The 22918-nt window shown below is 46.6% G+C and overlaps 1 non-coding gene and 2 pseudogenes across 1 annotated transcript; all 3 read left to right on the forward strand.

Annotated features, from left to right (window-relative positions):
- The first annotated feature begins 922 nt into the window (after positions 1-922).
- On the forward strand, positions 923-1151 carry LOC142679717 (U2 spliceosomal RNA; annotated as a pseudogene).
- Positions 1152-15230: 14079 nt separating this feature from the next.
- LOC142679605 (U2 spliceosomal RNA) lies at positions 15231-15418 on the forward strand. Its single transcript, XR_012852828.1, has one exon. It is a non-coding gene; the product is annotated as a U2 spliceosomal RNA (small nuclear RNA).
- A 6435-nt stretch (positions 15419-21853) lies between these two features.
- On the forward strand, positions 21854-22074 carry LOC142679667 (U2 spliceosomal RNA; annotated as a pseudogene).
- Positions 22075-22918: the final 844 nt, after the last annotated feature.

A 22918-nucleotide genomic window follows, 5' to 3' on the forward strand; every position in this document is an offset into this window, starting at 1 on the left:
TTTTAATAGGTTTCTTTTAATCAAGTACTTTTGTTTCTGTCTTAATTCTCTTTTTAAACAACATCATTGGTCTTATTTTCTACGTTTTAATACTGGGTTTTTTATGCGAAGGATGGGGTGGTTTGAAATTGTTTTAACCTCACCTTATGCTTTTAATCTACCAGCAAATTACGTGATTTTAGAGAAAATAGTGGCCTTGTTTAATTTTAAAGGGAAAAATTTTAATGACATGATAAACAGTAAGAAACTTATAAAAGACATAAGAGGAAATGAAGTCGTCACTAATATTGAAAATTTTAATAATGAACGCTGTGCTTTTATCTTCAAAATGGTTAATGTGTTTTATCTTTTTAATACACAGATGGACCTGGCCTGGAGCTGCGTTCATCAATGTCTTCCATGCCGGGCATTCCAATTCAGGAGAGGATTCGCGAGGTCTGCCATCTGTCCGAGGGAAGGCTGCCAGGCTGAGGAGACCGTGCGTCATATTTTTTGGACTTGCGATTTTACTAAACATATTTGGATAAAGATATTCCCTCTAATGAAGAAGATGGCAGACCTAAAGGACTTGACTTACGAAATGATTTTATATGGACTCTTTGGATGCCCAACCGCGAACCAAAAGACTATTGCATGGAAGACGATGAACTGCGTAAAAGAAGCTCTGTGGAAGGCCAGGAACATCCTGATTTTTAAGCACGATGTTTTATCTGTTGACGATGTTTTAGGTCTTTGTTTTAGCGAGATGTACATTTATTATTTATTAGATAAAAAAAGAAATGCCACCCTTTCAAATAAATGGTTTGTAAAAGAATGGAACTCCAATATATAAGAATTTGCCACCATGTCCCCTTTTTATGTGTTTTTATGTAAATTGATTTTATTACTGTAATTCATTGTAAAAAGCTGTAATTCATTGTAAATATTTTTTGAATTTTAAGTAATAAATCATTGACACCCCCGCGAGGGGGTAGCCAACTTAAAAAAAAAAAATCTGTTCTTATCAGTTTAATATCTGATACGTCCCCTATCTGGGGACCATATATTAAATGGATTTTTAGAACAGGGAGATGGAAATAGAGCTTGCTCTGTCCACTCCACGCATTGACCTGGTATTGCAGTATTTCCAGAAGAGGCTGGACGCAGCCTGCAGGGCTTAAGGGGAAGCCTCCATGACCTCCCTGGTAGGGAAAGGGTTAATAGGTAAGGGAGAGTTGGAGGGAGAGTGAGGAGGAGGGATAAGGAGGAGTCAGGGGGCCGTTGCTGGGCTTCCCGCTGTTTTTCGGCATTGAGCCGGAAGCAGCGGGAGAAGTAACACAGGGAGAGACAAGCTCCCCGTTGCCGCGCTCACTCAGTATGGCAGAGGCAGGGTTGTTAGAGCAGCTGCGTGCTGCTGCTGTGCACCACGGTCCCGGATGGCTGGAGGAGACCGTGGCTGCATTAGCAAGGATCCCGGACGCCGTGTTGCCACGTCAGGCACGGCGTTCGGGGTCTGTTGCAGGAGACGGGCTCCCCTCCCCCGGCCCCCTTCCTAGCATGGCGGCGGGGGGGGAGTCGACAACAACTGCTCCTGTCCGGAGCAGGCAGAGAGCGTTGCCGGGGGTGACGGCGATGCAGGCCGGGTCGACTCGTCCCTCCCGGCGGTCTCGACCTCCAGAGCGCCTCAGTCCTGAGGCGGTCCCGCGGACACGGCGTCGCAGAGGGAGCCCGATCACGGACGCTGCAGGCCAGGCAGCTGGGAGGACCGCCTCTTCCCAGGCCCTGCGTCCTGGCAGGAATCCCAAGCCGCGACGGGGTTCGGCGGTATGCAGGGAGTCGCAGGCCGGGCTCCCTGTCACCCCTCCCCCATCGGATGGAAGATTCGGAGGACAAGGTACGGCCGCCCCGCCTGGTGATGTTCCGGCCAGGGGGCAGGCTTCTTCAGGATCATCGAGACGGACGCCTAGATCTACAGCGACGTCGAGGCAGCAGGTCCGGTCGGAAGTCTGGGTTCCAGCGGTCGGGCGGCAGGTTGCCGGCCCATCGGTCAGCGCTTCATCATCTCCGTTCCGAAGATGTCGGTGGGATGGCCAGTCATCTGCGAGAGAGGAGCTGGAGGAAGGTGAACTGGACGCGTATCGTCGAGGTCAGGATGGTCCGGCTGACGGGAACACAGCGCCTGTGCAGCCCGGTGAGTGTATAACTCCATCATTGTCATATCCAGCGATTTTTATGTCGGGTGTCGGCGGGGGGGTTGCTAGCGTCGCATCGGTGGCCGGTAGTGGCGCGGGCGGGCGTGATGGCGCGGGTCTGGGAGATTTAGTGGGTTGCTTGAGAAAGCTGGTCGGGCGCCTAGATAGGGCGGTGGCGCCGGTAGTCACGGAAGTATCCCCGGCGGTAGTTTGGGAGGGTCCCAGGGACGTGGGATTGTTACAAGCGCGGCCCGTGACGGCGGTTAGAGAGGCGGTCGCAGTGTCGGTACAGACCGAGGCGCAAAAAGATGGCGATCGGGTGCGTATTGATGATCGTGCTCGTGGGGAGGTGTATGTTTGTTTCGAAGGTCCGTTGGGGGCGCATTTAAAGCAGGAGGTGCGGGAGCGGATCTTGAAGGTTGAATATGTTGAGATTTTTTCTCTCTTGCCGCTCGCTAAATTTAATTTAGATAAGAGCAAGCGGGACGAGAGTAAAAAGGACGAGGAGGAACGGCGGCGGTATAGGCTTATCCCGCAGACGTTCGTCAATTGGTCGCAGGCGTTCGCCATATTAGCCAGTGTGATAGGGGAAAAGGCGCCGGAAAATTGTTCGGCGTTGTTTTGTTATTTTGATGCCATTGGGGAGGCTCATAGGGCGTATGGGGGTCAGGCGTGGCTGCGATATGATGAGCAATTCCGTCAGCGGAAAGCGGTTCGGCCGGCGATTCGGTGGGACCAGAAGGATATTGCTCTCTGGTTACGGGTTACGGCTCCGGTTAGGCAGTCCTTTCCCGTGAGCGCCGGCCAAGGAGGCCAGTCTAGTCAGGTTGGACAAGGCGGCGGGGGAAAGGCGGGGTTTTGCTGGCAATTTAATGAAGGCCAGTGTAAGTTCGGGGCCACGTGCAAGTTCAAGCACGTGTGTTCCGAGTGTAATGGTGCATCACACGGGGCGGCAAAATGTATGCGTAAAAAGAGGTCAGGGAACCAGTCCTCCGCGGCTGGTCAAGGGGGTGTCACCGGTGAGGGTGGAAAAGATGGCCCCTTATCTAAATGAGTATCCGGATAGGGCGGCGGCTAAATTGCTTTACGAGGGGTTTTTGTGTGGGTTTTGTTATTCCTCCGCCTCCTTATGAGGTGCCGGTTACGCGGAGGAATTTAAAATCGGCTTACTTGCATGCCAAGGTCGTGTCGGACAAATTGTTAAAAGAAGTTTCGTTGGGTCGCATGTCGGGGCCTTTTGTTGATTCGCCAGTAAAAGATTTAGTTGTGTCCCCGTTGGGTATTGTTCCTAAGCGCGAGCCCGGAAAATTTCGTTTAATTCAACACTTATCGTATCCCAAGGGTTCGTCGGTAAAGGACGGGATAGATCACGAGTTGTGCTCCGTAGTTTATACCTCTTTCGATAAGGCGGTGGGTTTAGTGCGGGCTGCGGGCCCGGGCGCGCTGCTAGCAAAAACCGACATCGAGGCGGCGTTCAGGTTGTTGCCAGTTCATTCAGAAAGCCAACGGCTGTTGGGCTGTTTTTGGGAATGGGGCTTTTTATGTGGATCGGTGCCTTCCGATGGGGTGTTCCCTTTCTTGTGCATACTTCGAGGCGTTTAGTAGCTTCGTGGAGTGGGTAACGAGGGGAGTATCCGGGGTCGACTCGTTGATCCATTACTTAGATGATTTCTTGTGCGTGGGGCCGGGGGGTTCGCCGGTTTGCGGTAATTTGCTTTATGCACTACAGAAGGTGGCAAGGGATTTTGGGATCCCTTTGGCGCCAGAAAAAACGGAGGGCCCAGTAGCGACGATTTGTTTTTTGGGAATTGAAATAGATTCGGTGGCAATGGAGTGTCGTCTCCCTGCGGAGAAGCTGGGTGCTTTGAGGCTGGAGGTACGGCGGGCTTGTAGACCGAAGAAATTGACGCTGCGGGAACTTCAGTCGCTGCTGGGGAAGTTGAATTTCGCCTGCCGGATTATGCCAATGGGGAGGGTGTTTGGTAGACGGTTGGCGGCGGCAACGGCGGGAGTGCGTGCGCCGCATCATTTTGTGCGGCTCAAGGAGGAGCACCAAGCTGATCTTCAGGTTTGGGATGACTTCTTGGGCCAGTACAATGGTCGCTCGCTGTGGATGGCCCCAGCGCAGGATACGAGTGATTTGTATATTTTTACGGATGCGGCTGGGGCGGGCGGTTTTGGGGGCTTACGGCGGAGGTCCGTGGTGCGCAGGTCAATGGCCGGCTAGTTGGGTGTCCAGTGGACTCACGCAGAATCTGGCCCTGCTCGAGCTGTTCCCCATCGTGGTGGCGGCGACCATTTGGGGGGACAGGCTCAGGGATAAGAAAGTTCGTTTTTACTGCGACAACATGGGGGTGGTGCTGGCCATTAATAACATCACGGCGTCCTCTCCTCCGGTAGTTCAATTGTTGCGACATTTAGTGTTGGTGTGTTTGTCGTTGAACGCGTGGGTGGTGGCGGTGCATGTGCCGGGAGTACGGAATTGTATCGCTGATGCTCTTTCTCGCTCGCGGTGGAACCGGTTTCGGCAATTGCCACCGGGAGCGGAACGGCTCGGTTTGGCTTGTCCGGAACATCTTTGGGATCTGGTCTCGGTCCCGTAGAACAACTGGTAAAAAGGTCTTTGGCGCGCACGACGTGGAGTGCTTATTCTGCTTGTTGGAGGCAGTGGGAGGAGTGGGTAAGAGAGTTGGGTGACGTCAATACGGATAGAGACAGGTTGGTGGCACTTTTGTACTGGTTAGGGGACGCCTGGGAGGCGGGGTTTTTTCTCAAAAACTGACCAATTGGGGAAGGGTAAGCTGATAGTTTTGTTCGCCCTTCCGGGGTCGGTTATGTGCCCAGTAGAGTGCATGCAGGGTTTTAAGCCGCGAGCGGGGCCTCCAGATTTGCCTTTGTTACGTCATGTGGACGGGTCGTTTTTGTCCAGGTTTCAGTTTGGAGCTGTATTTAAAAAATGTTTGACGGCGGTTGGTGTCGCGGCGGGCTCATATTCATCTCATTCCTTCAGGATTGGCGCAGCAACTGAAGCGGGGCGCTGGGGGTTGGATGATGAAGGGGTTCGGCGCATTGGTCGTTGGGAGTCCAACAGATTTAAGTCCTATGTCCGCCCCCATTTGTTATGAGGTTTGTTGTTAACGCTTAAAGAAATGTTTTATATGGTGGTGTCTAATTGTTTTCTGTTTCAGATTCGCCTCCGTGTTTGGTGTGGTTGCTGGGTCATTCTTACGTGCACTGGGGGGCTTTGAGGGCGGACGTCCGCCCGGACGGTCGCCAATTGCGCATTCCGCGACAGGATGCGGTTGTGCATTGGCTGGGATTTAGAGGTATGTCATGGAGCAGGGTGTTGGCGGAATTCCAGATATATGCCCGGCTTGATAGGGTTCCGGAGGTCTTAGTGTTGCACGTGGGTGGGAATGACTTAGGAGTCCGCCCCTTTCGTGAGTTGGTGCGGGACATCAAACACGATATGTTGTGTTTGTGGGTTTCTTATCCCAAGTTGGTGATAGTGTGGTCGGACATAGTCCCGAGGAAACATTGGCGGTTGGCTAGGTCAGTGGAGAGAGTCAATAAGGCTCGCATTAAAGTTAATCGGGCGGTGTCCCGTTTTGTAGCAAAAAACGGGGGCATTTGCGTGCGGCACAGGGATTTGGAGTCAGGAGTGGGGAACTTCTGGAGGAGTGATGGGGTTCATCTGACCGAGGTTGGCATTGATCTTTGGAGCTTGGCGATAGCAGAAGGAATAGAAAGGGCGGTGGTGGTGTGGCGGAACTCACAGGCTTAAGGTGGTCAAGGCCTGTTTCGCTGTGGCGGGGGGAGTCCTTGAGGCCAGTCAGTACAAAATGGTGGGGGGGTCGCATCGGGGGTATGCGTCCCCCAAAAAAGGTACATGGTTGAAGACTTCATCGGGTGTTATCCCTTTGAAGTGGTCTTCTGGTGGAAGGTATATCACTTGAAGGCTTCATCGGGTGTTATCCCTTTGAAGTGGACTTCTAGTGGTCGGTATATCACTTGAGGGCTTCATCGGGTGTTATCCCTTTGAAGTGGACTTCTAGTGGTTGGAGCCATCTGCAGAGGTGAACGGTGCTTCCGAGCTGGTTTACGGCTGGAGGTAATTACTGGTTTGCAGATGGCTAACTCGGTGTGTTCTTAAAAAAGGAATATCTGAAAGGGCTTCAAGGACTTCCTCTGCTCGGGTTAATGTTAACGTTAAAATTGTTATTTACGATTCTGACCCATGTTGGGTCATGTGAATTATTAGGAGGAATTCTCTGGTGGATTCCTAACTAGTTATCCGAATGTTTCGGATTTAAATTGTTTTTATAAAACTGTGAAATCAATAAACGGCTGCTGTGGCCATTTCACATCCAACCTCGGTGTCACATGTCTTTCCTAAAGGTGGGGGTGGAGGGATAGGATGGGTAAGGGAAGGTTCATTAACACACGACTCTACTTAGGCAGGTCAAGAAGAGGCTGGACGCAGCCTGCAGGGCTTAAGGGGAAGCCTCCATGACCTCCCTGGTAGGGAAAGGGTTAATAGGTAAGGGAGAGTTGGAGGGAGAGTGAGGAGGAGGGATAAGGAGGAGTCAGGGGGCCGTTGCTGGGCTTCCCGCTGTTTTTCGGCATTGAGCCGGAAGCAGCGGGAGAAGTAACACAGGGAGAGACAAGCTCCCACCCTCCCGCCCTTGATTTGTTACCCCTGTGGGTCTTTATGTACGTCTGTCTATGAGTGTTGTGTTTGATTTGTGTGCTTATTTAACATGTTTTTTCCTTTTTCCGGAGTAGGTTCTGTTGTCATGGCAGCTGGCGGGGGGAGTCCTTGAGGCCAGTCAGTACAAAATGGTGGGGGGGTCGCATCGGGGGTATGCGTCCCCCAAAAAAGGTACATGGTTGAAGACTTCATCGGGTGTTATCCCTTTGAAGTGGTCTTCTGGTGGAAGGTATATCACTTGAAGGCTTCATCGGGTGTTATCCCTTTGAAGTGGACTTCTAGTGGTCGGTATATCACTTGAGGGCTTCATCGGGTGTTATCCCTTTGAAGTGGACTTCTAGTGGTTGGAGCCATCTGCAGAGGTGAACGGTGCTTCCGAGCTGGTTTACGGCTGGAGGTAATTACTGGTTTGCAGATGGCTAACTCGGTGTGTTCTTAAAAAAGGAATATCTGAAAGGGCTTCAAGGACTTCCTCTGCTCGGGTTAATGTTAACGTTAAAATTGTTATTTACGATTCTGACCCATGTTGGGTCATGTGAATTATTAGGAGGAATTCTCTGGTGGATTCCTAACTAGTTATCCGAATGTTTCGGATTTAAATTGTTTTTATAAAACTGTGAAATTAATAAACGGCTGCTGTGGCCATTTCACATCCAACCTCGGTGTCACGTGTCTTTCCTAAAGGTGGGGGTGGAGGGATAGGATGGGTAAGGGAAGGTTCATTAACACACGACTCTACTTAGGCAGGTCAAGAAGAGGCTGGACGCAGCCTGCAGGGCTTAAGGGGAAGCCTCCATGACCTCCCTGGTAGGGAAAGGGTTAATAGGTAAGGGAGAGTTGGAGGGAGAGTGAGGAGGAGGGATAAGGAGGAGTCAGGGGGCCGTTGCTGGGCTTCCCGCTGTTTTTCGGCATTGAGCCGGAAGCAGCGGGAGAAGTAACACAGGGAGAGACAAGCTCCCACCCTCCCGCCCTTGATTTGTTACCCCTGTGGGTCTTTATGTACGTCTGTCTATGAGTGTTGTGTTTGATTTGTGTGCTTATTTAACATGTTTTTTCCTTTTTCCGGAGTAGGTTCTGTTGTCATGGCAGCTGGCGGGGGGAGTCCTTGAGGCCAGTCAGTACAAAATGGTGGGGGGGTCGCATCGGGGGTATGCGTCCCCCAAAAAAGGTACATGGTTGAAGACTTCATCGGGTGTTATCCCTTTGAAGTGGTCTTCTGGTGGAAGGTATATCACTTGAAGGCTTCATCGGGTGTTATCCCTTTGAAGTGGACTTCTAGTGGTCGGTATATCACTTGAGGGCTTCATCGGGTGTTATCCCTTTGAAGTGGACTTCTAGTGGTTGGAGCCATCTGCAGAGGTGAACGGTGCTTCCGAGCTGGTTTACGGCTGGAGGTAATTACTGGTTTGCAGATGGCTAACTCGGTGTGTTCTTAAAAAAGGAATATCTGAAAGGGCTTCAAGGACTTCCTCTGCTCGGGTTAATGTTAACGTTAAAATTGTTATTTACGATTCTGACCCATGTTGGGTCATGTGAATTATTAGGAGGAATTCTCTGGTGGATTCCTAACTAGTTATCCGAATGTTTCGGATTTAAATTGTTTTTATAAAACTGTGAAATTAATAAACGGCTGCTGTGGCCATTTCACATCCAACCTCGGTGTCACGTGTCTTTCCTAAAGGTGGGGGTGGAGGGATAGGATGGGTAAGGGAAGGTTCATTAACACACGACTCTACTTAGGCAGGTCAAGGACCGGTGCACCCTTTCCTTATGTGTTTACTAAAATCAGATTCCAAAAGTGCTTTTTGTGTTTGCCATTGTTTTTGTCTTTCGGATGGGATCTCCCCTTTTAATCCCATTATTTCAACACCTGTTGGACAATGCATTTGTACAGTCATGTGTGATAATGAGCTAATTTATTAAATGCAATTAATTAATACATTGCCACCTCTTGTTTTGTGTCGTCTGTGTTTCTGTGTTTCCGGCATTTCACATTGGAACAGCTCATTCACCTTCCTTGTCTTCTCTCCGCCCTCCCTCCTAGGTAGGTTAAAGAGCTGCACCTGAGCCAGCCACTGATTGATGCAGCACCATAGTCAAATAGTGGAGTGGAGTAGGGGAACAGCAAACAGCCATTAAAGCAGCCAGCCCGCCCGCCCGCCCGCCCGTCACAATGGACCTACCTGTGTACACTAGATGGATGTGATGGAATGTACTGTGGTCCCTACATTTCAAGAAGAAGTAAGAATTGCAGTTGCAACAAACCCTTGCTTGCCTACAAAGAGAGCAGCAATTTGGATTTGTTACTATGTTACCTGGAAGAATAACAAACTGTGCAAGGATGGAGGTTGTAGGAGCAAGGAGAACAAGTTGTCTGTAAAGTTGGTGGATGCCTATTTTCCATTTTGCAGTCCCTTGTCTCCCTCTTGTGGCCTCCTGGAGGCAACTAGCTGTGCAAAAAAAAGACAGCCTGGGGGCCGGCTGTTGCAGTGTTGCCCTCTCAGGCAACACTGAGTGACTGACTGAGCCGCACCGTCTTATATAAAGTTCAGACGGAACTTTGCACGTGTCATAGTGGAGACCTCAGGAGCCAGAGCCAGCTTTCTGACATCATAATGGGGCCTCAGAGATAAAAGCCTGGGCCCAGGCAGTGTTGGTCAGTGCTGCTCAGCAGGCAGCACTGGACTGGATTAAAGCTGATACAAGGTGTGAAAGGAGAAGGGGTGGCAGTGGGCATGCACTTACTGCTGCTGCTGCTGCTGCTGCTGCCAGTGTTTGCACGGCAGGAGGGCATTTGGGCGTTGCCAGGAAGGCGTTTTTATGTCGATTCCTCCTCTTTCAGCACTGCATTGTGGTGCAAGCAAAAGAAGCAAATCCTGTCTTGCTTCCTCTCCGGCCTTTATTCACCTCCCGCTTAGTAGCTGTGAGTGTGTGTGAGCCTGCAGGGCCCCATGGAATTGCCTAGGAGTAGGCTGAATCGCTGCAAGGGGTGAACAGCAGTATTGGGCAGGCTCGGTCAACGCGCGGCCCGTTCGGGTTATCGCTTCTCGGCCTTCTGGCTGAGATCAAGTGTAGTTCTGATTACTTGTAGTCAGTGCTGCCTGGTCTTGGTTAGGAGGTGCTCAGGTACCCTCTCTCTCGGCCTCGGGGGATCGTCCAGGTTCGCCTGGACTTCACCCCCGTGCTGCTATTTGGGAGAGAGGCTTAGTCCTGAGCAACGGGTTGCGATCCACATACCCCCGTGTAGGCTTCGGCCGAAAAGGGGAGTTGCGCCCAAAGTTGCGCCTACTAAGGAGTAGCGTAACGATTTCAAAAAAACCTTACTCACCATGGACGAGGATCCATGTGAGATACCGGCTTATGCCCGGATTAAAAACACAATTCGTGTAGTGCTATCGGAGGAGAAGGCGACGACCTGCGGCTCAAAATTCGTGGTGGAGACCGTACTTGTTGGTATCTTCAACATCCAGAAGAGAGAAATTTTGGCGGTGCAGGATTACCCAAGAAGGAGGACATACGACGTTACTTTCATACAGAATGGAGTATTCCGAGATCTGCTGGCGGCTTATACGGTAAAAAATGACCCGAGACTGGACGGTGTTGATTTTTATGAGCACGTTATGGACATCACTAAAATGATAGTTATAAAGATGTACTGCCCTTTTGCCGACTTAAAAGAAGTGATGTCCTTTTTATTCCCTTATTTTAAAACTGTGAAATGTATTGGCAAAGTAATGAACGAGGTTGGTGTATGGACCTCAAAGTGGAGATTCAATGTAACGTGTTATAAAGATGCCAATTTTACAGGAGGGATAATGTTGCCGCCTGCACGTTTTAAAATAGGTGATATGGCCGGAGACTTTTATTTTTCAGGGATGCCTCCATTCTGTAGGAAGTGCCAAAAGTACGGTCACACCAAGGAGTCTTGTGACAGCACCTGTAGGAACTGCGGCAGCTCTGAGCACGAGACCAAAACTTGCCCTCTGGGGAAAAGGTGCCGTTTTTGCAGCCGAGTTGGTCACCTGTATGCTACTTGTCCCCACAGATCTAAAGAGTCGGAACAACCCGAGGACCGGCCAAGGCGTCCCGAGCGGCCCGCAGGCCAGATCACCCCTGTACAAGGAGAGGAACCCCAAGGAGGCGAGCAAGATGATATGGATACCTCCAGCAGACCCCCCCAAACAGGTGACCCTAAAGAGCAGAGGCGACAAAAACGCAGAGCCAGTGATCAGCGGACGAAAGAGCCCCCCCAGGAGACTGGGGCACAGGGTAGTTCGGATGAAGCTGATCCTACTGGCCTGCAAGAGATGCTGGGTCAGCCTGTACCTGAGGCAGAGGTCCCGGGCGGAGCGGCAGCTCTCACTAAGAGACGTAGGGCGTACTCGGAGGTGGCAGCGGGGGTGCCGATGGGAGTACCTGCCAGGTTGAAGGCAGGGAAACCAGCTGACGTGCCCCCGGAAGCGACAGCTAAAGGTCCCCCCCCTTCCAGACAGTTGGGGGATATAGGGACAGCTGCCTCCGAGGTAAGCGTGGTCCCTGAGACGTCAAGAAGCGCGATTCCTGCCCCTATAGAAGGGGAGGACGCTGCCAGAGATTGCCGAATTTTACCCGTTGAGTCCGTCTGGGACCCATTTTCAAGAAGTGCCTTAGGTGAGGGGGGTCAGCTGAGTGACGGGACTTCCTCTCAAACCTCATCGATGCGCACATTTGACTCGAGGAAAGATGATGATGAGAGCTCGAGTGGGGTGTCTGGCGACGCGGAGGACTGCTGAGGCCTCCTCGGGTAAGATAAAAATAGACTGTCTCTCTCCCTTTTACTCATGGCTGAGTTATGTGGTCTTTCCTTTAATGTAAGAAGCGTGCACTCATAGACAAGAAGAGCTGCCCTTTTTAACTACCTTTCTGTTTTTACCGCCTCAGTGTTTTTCCTACAGGAATGCTGCATACCTCACCGCATGAATTATAAAAAATATGAGGAAGACTGGAGACTCGGACCTTCAGTGTGGTCCGGGTCTAATGAATCAAAAACCGCAGGTGTCGCCATTTTATTCAAAGGGAACGTTTTAATTGATAGTTTTTATGAAATTTTACCAGGCAGAATTTTAATGGTCAAAGCTTTTATAAACGGTGTTAGATGGCAGTTTTTAAACTTTTATGGTTCTACAGACAAGAAGGAAAGAGCAAAAATGCTAGAAATTTTACCCCTTTTTATCAATGATTCAGAACCACTTATTTTAGCTGGTGATTTTAATTGTATTTTAAAGGGGGAACGCCGGTTCTCTAATTCAGTAAGTCGAAATTATGATAAAACCCCGTCTATTTTAAAAGATATCACAGTGGATTTTAAACTTACTGATGTTTTTAAAAAATGCAATAGGGATCTACCTGAAGAGGACGGCGTCACCTGGAGCAATGTAAACTGCAGCTCCAGGATTGATTTTATTTTTTGCTCTTATCAAATACTGCCTTTTAAATGTGATCTTAATTCTAACGTGTTTTCTGACCATAAACTTTTATATTTTAAAGTTAATTTGAACGATCAAAGGAGAACTCCGAAGAAAGCCTGGAAATTAAACGTATCCCTTTTAGAGGATCCGCAAATTTTATCCGATTTTATCACCTTTTATAAGGGCTGCAGACGGGTAAGACATCCCAATATGCTAATTGTTTCCTGGTGGGAAAAAATGAAAATAAAGATAAGAGATTTTTTTATTAAAGCTGGGATGAAGAAAGCAAAAGAAAAATTTGAATTTTATGCTAATTTAAATACCCGTCTGCAGACCCAATACAAGTTCAGAGAACAGGGTATGCATGTGGAGAAAGAGATCACCGAAATTAAAAAAGAAATCTCCCAGTGCCTGGAGCAGAGGGGAAAGGAGATAATCTTTCGCTCTAAGGTAAAACATCTTGAAGAAAATGAGACCTGCTCCAGGTACTTCTTCAAGAAAATAAATGATAAGCATACCCTGTTAAATGAGATAGATGGGGAAACAAATACCCAAAACATTTTAAAAAAGGTGCACGGTTTTTATGCGGATCTTTTTAATACAAAACATGTTGATGTTGATTTTATGAACGACTCATTGAAGGAGGTGGATGCTGTTTTAGATCCTGCTTCCCAAGTGTTTTTATTACAGGATATTACGGAACAGGAGATTTTAGAAACTACAAAGAGTTTTAAAACAGGTAAAGTCCCTGGCCCTGACGGTATACCTATAGAATTCTATGTTATATTTTATGGTATTTTAAAAGAGGATCTCCACCCCCTTTTTACCCAAGTTTTTAGAATAAAAGCCCTCCCGGGGTCCTGGAAGAAAGGCGAGGTGTCCCTGCTTTACAAAAAGGGGGACAAAACAGACATTAAAAATTGGAGGCCTATCACTTTGCTAAACTCTGACTACAAAGTAATGGCGAAGATATGTGCGAACAGATTAAAAGCAGTGATAGGCCAGATCATACACTCCAATCAGGTCTGTGGGATACCCAGGAGGAGTATATGGGATAATTTAAACCTTTTAAAAGATGTGATCAGTGACACGAAAGAGAGAGGAGGTAAAATGGCAATTTTATCTATAGATTTCGAGAAAGCCTTCGATAGAGTGTCACATTTTTATCTTTTTAAGGTTTTAGAAAAAATGGGTATACCGGAAGGTTTTTTACAGTCTCTGAAGGCCTTTTATGAAAATTGTACTAGCAAAATTTTAGTAAAGGGTTTTAAGACACAGGATGTCCTTTTAAATTCCGGAGTGAAGCAGGGGTGTCCCTTGTCCCCACTACTTTTTATTTGTGCGATCGAGCCTCTACTCTGCAGGTTAAGAAAGGATAAGCAGATAAGCGGAGTCCCCCTGCCGGGCGGGGGGGGACTAGAGGCTAAAGTGGTGGGGTACATGGACGATGTCGCGGTCCTTTGCAGGGACACCCTGTCATTACAGAAATCTTTTAAACAGATTTACCAATTCTGTTGCTCCTCCGGTTTTTTAGTCAATTTTAATAAAAGTAACATCTTAAATATCGGCAAAATGGTTTTAATGGACATTCCAGTCCCTGTGTCAGAGTCTGTACAAATTTTAGGAGTCTCCTTCAATGAGTCAAATAATGGTTTTACCAGTTGGGACTTGGTGGCACAAAAAGTCAATCAGAAAATTTGCATGTGGAACATGAGAAAGTTAACAATGGAGGGAAAGGTTTTAATTACAAAAATGGTGATTTTACCTATTTTATTATATTTAAGTATGGTATTCCCTCCCCCTGAGATTTTATTGAAAAAAATAATTAAAGCATGTTTCACATTTTTATGGAACTCCAGGATGGAAAAGCTCAGGAGAGAGAAGGTAATATTACCCAAACCAATGGGGGGGAAAGATTTCCCCGATATAAAAGCATTCCTTTTAATAAAATTTTTTACTTTATGTCTTAATGCAGTTTTTAAGGAACATTACTGGTCATATTTTATACGTTTTAACACAGGTTATTTTATGAGGAGGAACGGTTGGTTCTCCACGGTTTTAAGCTCCCCATATGCTTTTAACCTTTCTGGCCAGTATAAAATTTTAGAAAAAATTGTAAACCTTTTTAACTTAAAAGACAAAAATATTAACGAAGTAAAAAATAGTAAAGGAATTTTAAAAAAGATAAAAGAAAATGTTTTAGTAGCTCCCATCAGTAATTTTAATGAACAAAAATGTAAAGAAATATGGAAGATGGTGAGCGCTAAATATCTTTTTAACCCACAGAAAGATCTGGCCTGGAGCTGTGCCCACGAGTGTCTTCCATGCCGGGCATTCCAGCATCGAAGGGGACTGACCAACTCGGCTGCGTGTCCAAGGGGAGGATGTAGAGATGACGAGACAGTCTACCACCTATTCTGGGAATGTTTTTACGCGAAATTGATATGGACAAGAATCCTCCCCTTGGTACAGAAGATTACAGGACTTCGGAGATACACAAGTGATGGCGTTTTATATGGATGCCTGGAATGCCCAACACAGACTCGAAAAATGATGGCATGGAAGATCACCAACTGCGTAAAAGCAGCTCTGTGGGCGGCCAGAAACATTTTATTATTTAAGTGCGAAGTTTTAGCTGTGGAAGATGTTTTAGCCATTTGTCTTAATGAAATGTACAAATATTTTCTTTTAGATAAAAAACTCTCTCCTGTTTTATGTAGAAAATGGTTTTTAAGTGAATGGAGTTCCATAATATGATGCCACCAAGTGCCCTTTTATAAATTGTTTTTATTTGACAATTTGTATTTATCTGTATTAAAAAACCATGATTGTAAATTTATGTAAATTGTTGTTGAAATGTATTGATTTATTGTAAATTTGTTCAAAATTTTAAATAAACGGTTACCTCCTTTGTTGGGGTAGTCAACTCAAAAAAATCTGTTCTTATCAGTTTAATATCTGATACGTCCCCTATCTGGGGACCATATATTAAATGGATTTTTAGAACAGGGAGATGGAAATAGAGCTTGCTCTGTCCACTCCACGCATTGACCTGGTATTGCAGTATTTCCAGGACCGGTGCACCCTTTCCTTATGTGTTTACTAAAATCAGATTCCAAAAGTGCTTTTTGTGTTTGCCATTGTTTTTGTCTTTCGGATGGGATCTCCCCTTTTAATCCCATTATTTCAACACCTGTTGGACAATGCATTTGTACAGTCATGTGTGATAATGAGCTAATTTATTAAATGCAATTAATTAATACATTGCCACCTCTTGTTTTGTGTCGTCTGTGTTTCTGTGTTTCCGGCATTTCACATTGGAACAGCTCATTCACCTTCCTTGTCTTCTCTCCGCCCTCCCTCCTAGGTAGGTTAAAGAGCTGCACCTGAGCCAGCCACTGATTGATGCAGCACCATAGTCAAATAGTGGAGTGGAGTAGGGGAACAGCAAACAGCCATTAAAGCAGCCAGCCCGCCCGCCCGCCCGTCACAATGGACCTACCTGTGTACACTAGATGGATGTGATGGAATGTACTGTGGTCCCTACATTTCAAGAAGAAGTAAGAATTTCAGTTGCAACAAACCCTTGCTTGCCTACAAAGAGAGCAGCAATTTGGATTTGTTACTATGTTACCTGGAAGAATAACAAACTGTGCAAGGATGGAGGTTGTAGGAGCAAGGAGAACAAGTTGTCTGTAAAGTTGGTGGATGCCTATTTTCCATTTTGCAGTCCCATGTCTCCCTCTTGTGGCCTCCTTTAGGCAACTAGCTGTGCAAAAAAAAGACAGCCTGGGGGCCGGCTGTTGCAGTGTTGCCCTCTCAGGCAACACTGAGTGACTGACTGAGCCGCACCGTCTTATATAAAGTTCAGACGGAACTTTGCACGTGTCATAGTGGAGACCTCAGGAGCCAGAGCCAGCTTTCTGACATCATAATGGGGCCTCAGAGATAAAAGCCTGGGCCCAGGCAGTGTTGGTCAGTGCTGCTCAGCAGGCAGCACTGGACTGGATTAAAGCTGATACAAGGTGTGAAAGGAGAAGGGGTGGCAGTGGGCATGCACTTACTGCTGCTGCTGCTGCTGCTGCTGCTGCTGCCAGTGTTTGCACGGCAGGAGGGCATTTGGGCGTTGCCAGGAAGGCGTTTTTATGTTGATTCCTCCTCTTTCAGCACTGCATTGTGGTGCAAGCAAAAGAAGCAAAACGCGCGGCACGTTCGGGTTATCGCTTCTCGGCCTTTTGGCTAAGACCAAGTGTATTTATACAGGAGGTTTTTGGTCAGAAGGTGCTCAGGTACCCTCTCTCTCGGCCTCGGGGGATCGTCCAGGTTCGCCTGGACTTCACCCCCGTGCTGCTATTTGGGAGAGAGGCTTAGTCCTGAGCAACGAGTTGCGATCCCCCCCCCAGCCCTTTGGTGTGTCTCCTTAAAGCCAAAGGGCGCAGCGCAAGCTGTGCGGTACCGACCTGGCCACGCAAATGGCAGGCGGACCTGATGCGGTGCCGGTATACGCCCGGTTGAAGAATACTGCAAGATTTATCTTGGCAGAGGGTGGAGGCGGTCCTCGTGGTCTCAAGTTCCTTGTCCACGATATTTTGGAAAAGCGGTTGGCGGTCCACAAGAACGAGATTTTGGCGATCCAGGACTACCCAAGGCGTGGAGTGTACGATGTGACCTTTATGGGAGAAGGAATCCTCCGTGATGCCATGGGAAAAGCTGAGAGGCAACAAGGTGAACTCATGGCCTTGGGAGTCCAGGTAATTGAACACGCTTTTGAAGTAACCAAACTCGTAGTGATTAAAATGTATTCCCCATACGTGAAAGATCAGGAAGTGGCTGCGTTTCTTGCTGCATACTTTAAGAACGTTAAGCTGCTGGGGAGAGTTATGAACGAGTGCGGTGTGTGGACCGTCAAATGGAAATTTATTGTTACGCTAATAAAGGACCCCTCCACCCAAGAAACGAAGCTACCACCTGCTCGTTTTAAACTTGGGAATGTGAATGGCGACCTCTATTTCTCAGGAATGCCAAACTTCTGCAGGGCCTGCGGTACCTATGGACATACCAGTTTTAACTGCGATGTCACCTGCAGGAACTGTGGAAGTAAACAACACACAATGAGAGAATGTACAGAAGAGAAAAAATGCAATTTTTGTCAAAAAACTGGTCATCTTTATTATGCTTGTCCACATAGGTACCGAGGCGAAGAAGATGAGCAACCCGAGGTGCCCCCACGTGCTCCACCAGCAGAGCAGTCCCGTCCTCAAGGAGGAGAACAAGCTGTTGCGGCGAAAGAGCAGAGAGGTACCTGGGCTTCAAGAGTACGGCTAGCCGAAGCCAAAACAGGTGCCTCTCAGCCAGCGACCTCAGGGGATAAAAATGAGCCCAGCGCCAAGGAAAAACGGCAGGCCAAGAGGAAGGCAGAAAAGGAGCAGGCCATCGATGAACCTGTGGCATCCCAGACGGCTGGTTGCTCAGGCGGTGCCGGGCCTGCTCCTAATCCTGGGTCTCTAGAGACCGACTCGGAAGGAGAAAACTGGGTACAGGTGGGTCCCCGTAAAAAGGGGAAGCAAGAGCGTGCCAGTAGGAGGGAGACAGGGGAGGAGCAGATGGATACGTCCGTGCGGAAAGATGTGGCTCCTCCTGGGACCCCCTCCTCGCCTGGACTGGTGAGGAGGACGGGCACTGCTCCCTCCGTATTATCGGACACCCCGCCATGCGCACAACCTCCCCCTCTAGACCGGCCTTCACGGGCCCAGGGGGGAGAGGCGGGGCCCTTGGGGGACCCACCAGACGTGGACCCAGTCGGTCAACCGAGAGAGACCCAGGTGAGGCTGTGCGAGTCTGGGCTCCCCGTGTACGAGGTGAGTGTTGCTGGCTCAGCTCTCAGCGACAGTAGTTCTTCTCCTGCCTCGTCCCTCTTTTCAGTTGAGTCGGATGAGGGCGGGGCCATGAGTTCAAGTGAGGTTTCGGGTATTGCTGGTGGAGGAGAAATCTGATTTTAAGTACGCCTATTATTTATTATTTTAAAATCAGAATTTTGCTTTTACTCTCCACGATGTCTGAGCTCATGGGAATCTCCCTCAACGTGAGGGGTGCCAAGTCAAAAGTGAGAAGGGTTGCTCTCTTCAATTTTTTATCTTGCCTGGCAGCCTCTGTATTTTTCCTGCAGGAGTGCGGCATTCCCCATACAATGAGATATGAAAATTACAAAAAGGATTGGAAGTATGGTCCATCCGTCTGGTCTGGATCCAACGAGTCCAGATCAGCAGGGGTCGCCATTCTTTTTAAGGGAAACGTTTTAATTGATTTTATTCAAGAAATCTTACCAGGACGTATTTTAATGGTTAAAGCTTTTATTGATGGTGTAAAGTGGCAGTTTTTAAATTTTTACGGATCACCAGAAAAGAACGAAAGAGCGAGGATGCTGGAGATTTTACCGCTTTTTATCAACACATCTGAGCCTTTTATCCTCGCAGGTGATTTTAATTGTATCCTGAGAGGAGAACGCCGGCTTACCAACAGTACGAGTAGGAACTATGACAAGACCTCTGGACTGCTCAAGGATATCGTGACTGATTTTAAATTAAAAGACATATACAAAGAATGTAACAGGAGCAGTCCAGAGGAAGCCGGCGTTACCTGGAGCAACGTCACCTGTAGCTCCAGGATTGATTTTATCTTTTGTTCTGAAAATTTACTGCCTTTTAATTGTGAAGTTTTAACCAATGTGTTTTCAGATCACAGGCTTTTATCTTTTAAAGTAAAGCATGATCTTAATAATATTGTATGTAAAAAGTCCTGGAAGATGAATGTTTCCCTTTTAGACGATCCACAGGTTTTAGCAGATTTTATTGAATTTTACCAAGGAAGCAGGCGGGTAAGAGACACACGTACTCCCATCAGTGCATGGTGGGAGAAAATGAAAAAGAAAATTAAAGATTTTTTATTAAGAAAAGCGTGGCGAAAGCCAAGGAGAAATACGCTTTTTTTAAAATTCTCAATACCCGTCTGCAGACCCTGTACAAAATGCAAGATCATGACATAGACGTTAAAGATGACATCACCAATTTGAAAAAGGAGATAGCCCAGTGCCTGGAGCAGAAAGGTAAAGAGATTATATTCCGTTCAAAAATACAACATGTGGAGGAGAACGAGACCTGCTCCAGGTACTTTTTTAAGAAAATAAATAGCAAAAAGGCAATTATCAAAAATATAGAAGGGGTGTCAGATGTACAGGGTCTTTTAAGTAAAGTTCATGAGTTTTATGCTGACCTTTTTAATGTTAAGACTGTGGATCATAATTTTATGCGTGACTCACTGAAGGAGATTACCACTGTTTTAGACCCTGTCTCCCAGAATTTTTTATTACAGGAGCTGACGGAGCAGGAGGTTTTAGAAACTGTTAAGAGTTTTAAAACAGGGAAAGTTCCCGGACCGGACGGTATACCCAGTGAGTTTTATGTAAAATTTTATGACATTTTAAAAGAGGATCTTTTTAACCTTTTTTCTGATGTTTTTAATTCCAAGATGCTGCCTAAGTCCTGGCGGAAGGGTGAGGTCTCCCTGCTGTATAAGACGGGTGACATCGCAGTTTTAAAGAATTGGAGACCAATAACCCTTCTAAATAGCGACTATAAAATTATGGCTAAAATATGTGCAAATAGATTAAAAGCCATAATACCCCACATTATACACTCTGACCAGGTGTGTGGGGTGCCAGGCCGCAGCATCTGGGATAATCTTAACCTGATAAAAGACGTGATTGAGGACACGAGGTCTAGAAAAGGTAAATTAGCCATTTTATCTATAGACTTTGAGAAGGCGTTCGACCGTGTCTCTCATTTTTATCTTTTTAAGGTTTTAGAACGTATGGGTATACCTGAAGGATTTTTATTATCTATTAAAGCCTTTTACAGAGAATGCACCAGCAAAATTTTAGTGAATGGTTTTAAGACACAGGACATATTTTTAAACTCTGGGGTGAAGCAGGGGTGTCCCTTGTCCCCACTGCTTTTTATATGTGCATTGGAGCCTCTGTTATGCGCAATTCGCCGCGATAAGTGTATCCGTGGAGTCCCCCTGCCCGGGGGAGGCGGCGTAGAGGCCAAAGCAGTGGGGTACATGGATGATGTGGCGGTTTTATGTAGGGACGCCCTGTCGCTTCAGAGAACCCTTAGGCAAATCGAGTTTTATTGCTGTGCTTCCGGTTTTAAGGTAAACTTCAGCAAGAGTCATATTTTAAACATAGGAAGCATGGCTCTTAGAGATATACCGGTTCCTGTGTCTGATAATATTAAAATTTTAGGTGTCTCCTTCAGTGAGTACGACAATGGTTTTATCAGTTGGGACATGGTGGCGCAGAAGGTAAACCAAAAAATCTGCATGTGGAACATGAGGAAGCTTACCATGGAGGGAAAAATGTTAATAATTAAAATGATAATTTTACCTTTGCTTTTATACTTAAGCATGGTTTTCCCTCCTCCCACGGTTTTATTAAGAAAAATTACTAAAGCTTGTTTTACCTTCTTTTGGAGTTCCAGAATGGAGAAACTTAAACGTGAGACGGTAATGAAAATCAAACCAAAGGGTGGCAAAGACTTTCCAGATTTTAATAGGTTTCTTTTAATCAAGTACTTTTGTTTCTGTCTTAATTCTCTTTTTAAACAACATCATTGGTCTTATTTTCTACGTTTTAATACTGGGTTTTTTATGCGAAGGATGGGGTGGTTTGAAATTGTTTTAACCTCACCTTATGCTTTTAATCTACCAGCAAATTACGTGATTTTAGAGAAAATAGTGGCCTTGTTTAATTTTAAAGGGAAAAATTTTAATGACATGAAAAACAGTAAGAAACTTATAAAAGACATAAGAGGAAATGAAGTCGTCACTAATATTGAAAATTTTAATAATGAACGCTGTGCTTTTATCTTCAAAATGGTTAATGTGTTTTATCTTTTTAATACACAGATGGACCTGGCCTGGAGCTGCGTTCATCAATGTCTTCCATGCCGGGCATTCCAATTCAGGAGAGGATTCGCGAGGTCTGCCATCTGTCCGAGGGAAGGCTGCCAGGCTGAGGAGACCGTGCGTCATATTTTTTGGACTTGCGATTTTACAAAACAAATTTGGATAAAGATATTCCCTCTAATGAAGAAGATGGCAGACCTAAAGGACTTGAGTTATGAAATGATTTTATATGGACTCTTTGGATGCCCAACCGCGAACCAAAAGACTATTGCATGGAAGACGATGAACTGCGTAAAAGAAGCTCTGTGGAAGGCCAGGAACATCCTGATTTTTAAGCACGATGTTTTATCTGTTGACGATGTTTTAGGTCTTTGTTTTAGCGAGATGTACATTTATTATTTATTAGATAAAAAAAGAAATGCCACCCTTTCAAATAAATGGTTTGTAAAAGAATGGAACTCCAATATATAAGAATTTGCCACCATGTCCCCTTTTATGTGTTTTTATGTAAATTGATTTTATTACTGTAATTCATTGTAAAAAGCTGTAATTTATTGTAAATGTTTTTTGAATTTTAAGTAATAAATCATTGACACCCCCGCGAGGGGGTAGCCAACTGAAAAAAAAATCTGTTCTTATCAGTTTAATATCTGATACGTCCCCTATCTGGGGACCATATATTAAATGGATTTTTAGAACAGGGAGATGGAAATAGAGCTTGCTCTGTCCACTCCACGCATTGACCTGGTATTGCAGTATTTCCAGGACCGGTGCACCCTTTCCTTATGTGTTTACTAAAATCAGATTCCAAAAGTGCTTTTTGTGTTTGCCATTGTTTTTGTCTTTCGGATGGGATCTCCCCTTTTAATCCCATTATTTCAACACCTGTTGGACAATGCATTTGTACAGTCATGTGTGATAATGAGCTAATTTATTAAATGCAATTAATTAATACATTGCCACCTCTTGTTTTGTGTCGTCTGTGTTTCTGTGTTTCCGGCATTTCACATTGGAACAGCTCATTCACCTTCCTTGTCTTCTCTCCGCCCTCCCTCCTAGGTAGGTTAAAGAGCTGCACCTGAGCCAGCCACTGATTGATGCAGCACCATAGTCAAATAGTGGAGTGGAGTAGGGGAACAGCAAACAGCCATTAAAGCAGCCAGCCCGCCCGCCCGCCCGTCACAATGGACCTACCTGTGTACACTAGATGGATGTGATGGAATGTACTGTGGTCCCTACATTTCAAGAAGAAGTAAGAATTGCAGTTGCAACAAACCCTTGCTTGCCTACAAAGAGAGCAGCAATTTGGATTTGTTACTATGTTACCTGGAAGAATAACAAACTGTGCAAGGATGGAGGTTGTAGGAGCAAGGAGAACAAGTTGTCTGTAAAGTTGGTGGATGCCTATTTTCCATTTTGCAGTCCCTTGTCTCCCTCTTGTGGCCTCCTGGAGGCAACTAGCTGTGCAAAAAAAAGACAGCCTGGGGGCCGGCTGTTGCAGTGTTGCCCTCTCAGGCAACACTGAGTGACTGACTGAGCCGCACCGTCTCATATAAAGTTCAGACGGAACTTTGCACGTGTCATAGTGGAGACCTCAGGAGCCAGAGCCAGCTTTCTGACATCAT

Source organism: Rhinoderma darwinii (assembly GCF_050947455.1).
Source record: "Rhinoderma darwinii isolate aRhiDar2 chromosome 2 unlocalized genomic scaffold, aRhiDar2.hap1 SUPER_2_unloc_55, whole genome shotgun sequence".
Lineage (NCBI taxonomy): Eukaryota > Metazoa > Chordata > Amphibia > Anura > Rhinodermatidae > Rhinoderma > Rhinoderma darwinii.